The following is a 7,107-nucleotide window of genomic DNA, read 5'->3' as shown; positions in this document are numbered from 1 at the left end:
TATACGAACTCCAACAACTTCACTGACCACATAGGAATCCCTAAGACTCATCTAAACCTAAAGCTCTGATACCACCTTTGTCACAGCCCAATTTTCGGACCATGACTGATGCAAGGGCCCAATGGACTCGACCCACTAAGCCCAAGCAAGCCTACTTATATGATTTTATACATTAATCCATATTCCTTTAGAATCTAAAATTCATAATGCTCAATTACAGTTCCTTTGACAAGAGTTCATAAAACCCAGGCAAGCATTCGTAATGGCATCATCAACCATTATATACATATATAGATTAACAAATGAATCTTAATGTTTCACATTAAACATTCATATACATATAATTAGACCTTGACCGTCAGCGGAGTGACTCTGGGCATGGTTGCCAACATTTAATGTCATGGTAAACCTACCGAGCAATGGATCGGGAGGAGCACCTCGTCTTAGGATCCAATCACCTTTGACTTTGAAAAAAAACCTAAAACATGAATTTTAAAAACGTGAGTACAAAGTCAATGAGTGAACATAGGAAGGGAACAAGCAACATTAAGGAAGCTTAGAAATCATGATGCACTTAAGTTCGAAAACAATACAATTTAGTTCAAGTTCTTATTAAAATCCCTCCATTTAACCCCTGGTTATTAAATCATTTAAGGATGAAGGAACCATATTCAGCATGAAATTAAAAAGAAAGGAAATTTCCAGCAATCATTCAAGCAAGGCAGTATAAACAGAATGTTTCTTACTGCAATAAAATCAATTCACAAGTAAATGGGAAATTTTCAAGAGTCATCATGCCATATAATCACATATTATAATCATAATCTTTCTATTGCATATACATATACTTAAGCATATATCAACTAGTATATCACCACATCTCATCCAGCTCCTGTGCATCCCCCCACATCGTGCTCATAGCCGGACATCCCATCTCACCCAGCTCATGTGCATCCCCTCACATCGTGCACTTAGCCGGAGTCATCATGTGCATCCCCCCACATCGTGCACAAAATAATGCCATCGTGTACATCCCCCCCCACATCGTGCACATGGGCAGTGTCACCATCCATCTCCTTCACCACTGTCATCACCGGCAAGTGCACCTCACCCCGCACATGCACGGTTGCATTTGTCACACAATGGTACCATTTATGACATAGTATATATATATATATATATATCCATATTATACAGAAACATATGAATTCATCACACTATCCATTTCATAACATAAAAACATTTCATAAAGGCTTGTTCCCGTGTAAGTTGTTGAAGAAAAACCAATAAAACATTTTAGAGGATTCAATCAAACATAAATGTGTATATCCCAAAACATTTTAATGCAAGTTCACTCACCTGGCAACAATGAGATATTAAGTCGCTATTTGTTTGGAGGTGTCTCTAACTATTTTCACTGGCCAGTCGCTCTTTATTTACTCCGGCACGCCACCATAGTACTCTAACCTTATCTTTGCACTTCTTAGCAATAATATGAACTCAATATATTTAATTACATATGTATACGAGCAGCACTTCAATGAATTAATCTTTACTCAAATTTATATTTTTCATCTTACCATGAAACCATCTTCAATTAACTCACATCTTAATACATTTTTACTGAAATTACTTATATCAGTTGCTTACGTAATTCCTTATTTTATATCTCCGACAACTTATTTATGATGTCACGTTCCTATTTCAATCTTTCTAAATAATTTTCGCCCAAAACCATCTTGTATTTCCATAGTATTAACTATATTTATGGCAGCCACAGTTATTTCAAATCTATCCAATTATTTTCTAATTTTAATCCACATTATTCCACCTTATTTCTTCCAAATATTATACCATTCAACTTAACACTTTCAACTAGCTTATGCAAATAAATTCCTCCGACAACAATAATTCTTCACAACGAATCATTTAAAATTTCTTAACTACACTTGAGCACTGTTCATCAATTTCATATTTTCTTCTTTGCGTTAGTCCTATAAGACATCATAAAAGAATTTTTAAATATTGTATTAAAGTAATTTAAATTTAATTCATACCACTAATAACTAAAATTTAACTAAACAAGTGGGCTAGCCCCAATTAATCCAACTTCATAACAAGCCCAATAAAAGCAAGGAAATTTTTACCTATTTGGGCTAGGTTAGCCCAAGCCCAAGTCTCCCCCTTTATTCTCTTTTGGACTTTTCTTTCTTTGTTGCTATTGGGCCCTTTCCATCCGATTTCTTCCTATTGGGCCATGCCAATTCTTTTCTTATTGGGCTATGCCCACTATCTGTTCTTTTTTTTTTTCTTTTTTTTCTTCCTTTCCCGTTTCTTTCTCTCTTTCTTCTTCTCCTCTCTCCCGCCGATCGATAGCACCTTTCTTCTCTTTCTTTTTCCTTTGTTACACTCACAAGTCGGCAACTCAAGCTTTTGTTTACTTCCTCACAAACTCAACAACACCAGCTTTTGTTTTGTCTCTCAAATTTGCAGCAAAACTCTTTCTATTTTTTCTCAAAATTTCCAGCAAAACTCTCTCTTTTTTACCTCTCAAAATTTGTAGCAAAACTTTTTCTATTTCTTTCTAAAAATTTGCAGCAAAACTCTTATTATTTTCCTCTTAAAATTTGCAGCAAAACTCTGCCTTTTTCCTCTCAAAATTTTGTAGCACAAAGCCTCTCTCTTCACTCCCCTAAGCGACGGCTTTCCCTTTTGCTCTCTCACACCGACTTATCTCTTTCTGCTTTAGCTTTCTCTTTGCTCTCTCACACTGACTTCTCTCTTTCTTCTTCATCTCATCTTGCTTACCAACTTGGTTGGCCCCTACCACCATAAAAAAATATATTGAATCTTTAATTGACCACATGGGCGGCTGCCCATGTTGGTCTTTCTCTTTTTTTGTTTTTTTTTTTTGATATTATTAGTTGTTTTTCCTTATTGTTTTACATGTGATCGCCCATACCATCATTCCTTATTCTTTTATTGTCTTCTTTGACCGGCCATGTGGTTAGAATGCAAGTCAACAATTGCTTGGAACCTTACCGCCACCTTACTTGACTTTTCTTCCCCATTTCACTATTTTCTCATCTTTTCTTTGCCATTTCCTTTCTTGGGCAAATTGCCCACAACTTATTGGTTCTTTTGACTTTTCTTTCTTATACTTTATATTCTAAAATCACAAAGTTAAAAGCCTTGAATTCTTTTCCACCCGCCACATGCATTTCCACACTTTTTCCTTGATTCTTTTATGCCATGTAATACCTTTTACTCCATATTTATTTAATTATTATTATTTATTATTATTTTTGACCCATTCAAATCATATGTATAATTCACATTTTCACATAATCTAATCCTCTTTGACAAGTAAATTCCTATTTAATGCCAAATATTAAGATTTACACATAAATCCTCAAACTTTTCTTTATTTATCGTATAACCCTCCAACTTTCATCTTTTACATTTGATCCTTCCGACACGTTTAAAAATTCCAATTTCCATCTATCTTTCTTCCTCTGCACGTGTACCACCAAAATATCGAAATTACACTTCAACGCTGTATCAGCATAATATTTAAATATTTACTTATCCGCGCTGGCTCACTTAACAAAAACACTCGTTTTTCACTTACTTCATTTATCTCCAAAAATTCATTCGTACTTCTTCTCCGCCACTTGGATCAACCATATGATCCTTCTTCGTGACTAATTTCGACATCTGATTAAATATTAATATTTTAATATTATTTTATTAATAACATATTATTTTATTCTAAAATTTTCACTTGTCTCCTATCGTCTCCTTAGTACCCAAAATACCTTATTATGCTTTAATTGGCATTCGATAAACTTTATTAGTCACCATATCAAAGTACGGAGTATTGCAGTAATCTTCCAACGGATGTCATCGTACACTACAAGCGAGAATCACAAATGGGATATCAACCACTACCGCTATTTACCACCATCCCTAAGGCATGGACATAGTCACAGGGCATCAGACTTCACTCATCCACAAATCAGATCAATGTCCGAAATTCATCCTTCGAACAGAAACACAAATCCACAAGTAAGGACATCATGCCTTTATCATTCACATTTTTTGTATCAAACCTCAATTCACATTTATCGACCTTCAATCGTCTTAAGCTCGGTTAAATTCTAGGTGCCTTTGAGTCTCTAAGGCCTTATTCAATCAAATCGTCTTGACATATCAATCACCTAGGGTAATCCACTCCTAAAGGTTCAACATAGTCTACAAGCCTCTTAGTCTAGGCTTATACAACATAAGCCACCCATGTGGTTAACATCACAACACACAATCACATATATACATATACACATATATTGTTCTCTAGCCTAGGTTCATTCATCTAGGCTTATGTACAAAATCTAGTACCAGTGCAGTGCATTTTCCATGCATCATGCATTACGTGCATTTTGTTTTTAAATAAACCCACTCACAGTGACAATAAGAGGCACTCCCTACCTAGGTTTGATCCTTACCCTCTAAATGTCGTCTAGCTTGCCAGTGAGTTGATTTAACTCTCTTTTCCCCTTTAAACACATCAGAATATCAAAAGATTAATTATTCCTAGCTTTTGAAAAATGCTAGCTTTTCACACAATTAACTAAATCTTAGCAATCCAATTATTTAAGCTCAGATCCTTCATTAATAAGCAAAACCCATACCTTGGAAGTCACATTGCATGAGTCTTAGCTCCAAATTTGTCACAACCCAATTTTTGGGCCATGACCGGCGCATGGGCCCAATGGACGTAGCCCACTAAGCCTAAGCAAGCCTATTTATATGACTTGTTCATCATTCCATCAAAAGTTGCTAAAGTCACATTTCATAATTCCAATTCAAAATAATGCTAACCATTGCCAATTCATAATGGCATTACCAATCAAAATATACATATATTGTCTAAAACATACATCTTAATAATTTACATCGGGTTTGTCTATACATAACAAAAGGGATACTCGACTTCCAACGGAGAGACCTGGGTGAAAGTATAGCTATTGAATGCTGAGATACCTACCAAGGAGATGAATCTATGAGGACACCTCGACCTAGTTACCGACTACCTCTTGATCTGAAAACATGAAGTTAAAAACAGTGAGTATAAACCTAGTGAGTGAACAAAGAAAGGGAACAAGCAAATGATAAGAAAAGTTTAAGAAATCATGATGCACTTATTTTCAAAAACAATGCAATTTAGTTTAATTCTTATTTAAACCCCTCATGTCAAACTTAATTAATTAATTCGTTGATGTTGGAAGTCCATGATCAACTATGGTGCTAAAGAAGTGGAAAATAAGGCAGCAACTAAACAAGGTAACAAGCATGACAAAGGTTTCTCGCTGCAGCAAAATTCCTTGTAAACATCTTGCAGCGAGTTACAAGCTGCAGCGAGCCTCCCAACCCGAGAGTTTTTCGCTGTAGCGAGAATCATTCTCACTGCAATGAGAAACAAAACACCAAGAAAAATTCTCATTATGTCAAGCAAAGGCCATTTTGCTGCAATGACAAAATCAACTTGAAAATACTCAACAATTTCCAAGGTTCAACATACAAGATTTCACATACATTACAACCATATACCATATTCATAAACTTTCTATTGCATACATATATATATATACATACATAACAACAAATACCACCACCGCCTCACCTAGCTCATGTGCAACCCCCACATTGAGCACATAGCTATAGTCATCATGTGCATCCCCCACATTGTGCACAACTAATACCGCCGTGTGCATCCCCCACATCACGCACAAGCAATATCATCGTCCACACTCCCACACCCATCATCACCGACATGTGCTCCCCCACATCGCGCACATGCTCGATTTTAATTACAAAAAATATTACTATTAATACATATCATATATATTTAGATATATATATATATATATATATATATATATATATATATATATATATATATATATATATCAACATAACACAGGGCACATGGATTCATCACAGTTGCATTCCACAACGTAAAATGTTTCATTAAAAGCTTGTTCCCATGCATATTTTAGAGAAAGATAGATAAAATATTTCAATGGATTTAATCAAACACATATGCCCTAATCCCAAAACATTTTAATGCAAGTTCACTCACCTTGGTGGGTTTGTAATTGAATTTCTTTTCAAAATTCTTCCAAGCTATTATAGAAGCTCCCTCTTTCTCTCTCTAAAACACCTAGCTAGTGAGAGGAAGTATGGAAGTAAGACTTTAAAGGGTGTACATAAGCATGAAAATTGGAGCTAGCTTGAGAAAAGTTATGGAGGTTTCAAAACAAGCTTCCATGGAAGATGAAAGAAACATGAGATGGGAGGAAGAAAAAGAAGAAGCTGTTGGAGAAATGAAGAAGCTGCTGGAAAAATGATATTTATAGCTAAAGCTTATCCAATCTCTACTCAAATACGAAAATGCCCTTAACAAGTTGGCTTGTTCTTCTCTAATCCTTGGTGCAATCTTTTTACTCTTTTGACACTAAGACAAAGTCCAAAATACTCAAGTTCACGAAAACTTAAAATTTCGACTTGAGATGAAAATGACCATTTTGCCCTTACCTTGGAAATCATCATTATTTTTATTTCCTTCATCATTTTTGATGGGTTTGGCTATGGATGGCATGCTCAAAATACGCAGCGGAAAGAAAATTAAAACTTTATAACTAAACAACAAAAACATGCCTCCGCCCATGGATCACCTTGGTTATATTTAACACATAAAAGCACAAAATAAATTATTGTTTAGAAAGTTACCTTGCCAAGTAATTTCGTAATCACAATCGCAGTTTTCGAAGCAATCCCACAAACACCACAAGGAGCAAAAACCCTAACTAATAAAGTGCTTGGCCTCCAATGGTAGTACACACGATTACACTTGAACCTTCAACAAAGGAGGAAGTTTTTAACTATACTTTGTGCTAGCAAAGAGGACAATAATTGTCCTTTTCTTCTTTTTCACAATCTTAACCGAACCTCTCTTGAAAATTGCTTCATAAGTAATTTTCTCTTTCACATAAAAGGAGTGGTGGGAATGAAAGAAAACGTTTTTCTTTTTTTGACAAAAACTAC

The 7,107-nt window shown here is 35.2% G+C and overlaps 1 long non-coding RNA gene across 1 annotated transcript; it reads right to left on the bottom strand.

The window, feature by feature from the left end:
- Window positions 1-256: 256 nt before the first annotated feature.
- On the bottom strand, window positions 257-1,676 carry LOC148763621 (uncharacterized). The gene is made up of 2 exons (XR_016025437.1): window positions 1,360-1,676; window positions 257-478 (listed from the first exon to the last, which is right to left on the bottom strand). It is a non-coding gene; the product is annotated as an uncharacterized LOC148763621 (long non-coding RNA).
- Between the last annotated feature and the right edge of the window lie 5,431 nt (window positions 1,677-7,107).

Source organism: Theobroma cacao, chromosome 3 (genome assembly GCF_053813885.1).
Source record: "Theobroma cacao isolate CCN51 chromosome 3, ASM5381388v1, whole genome shotgun sequence".
Classification (NCBI taxonomy): Eukaryota; Viridiplantae; Streptophyta; class Magnoliopsida; order Malvales; family Malvaceae; genus Theobroma; species Theobroma cacao.
This window is presented reverse-complemented; position numbering and strand designations above follow the sequence as displayed.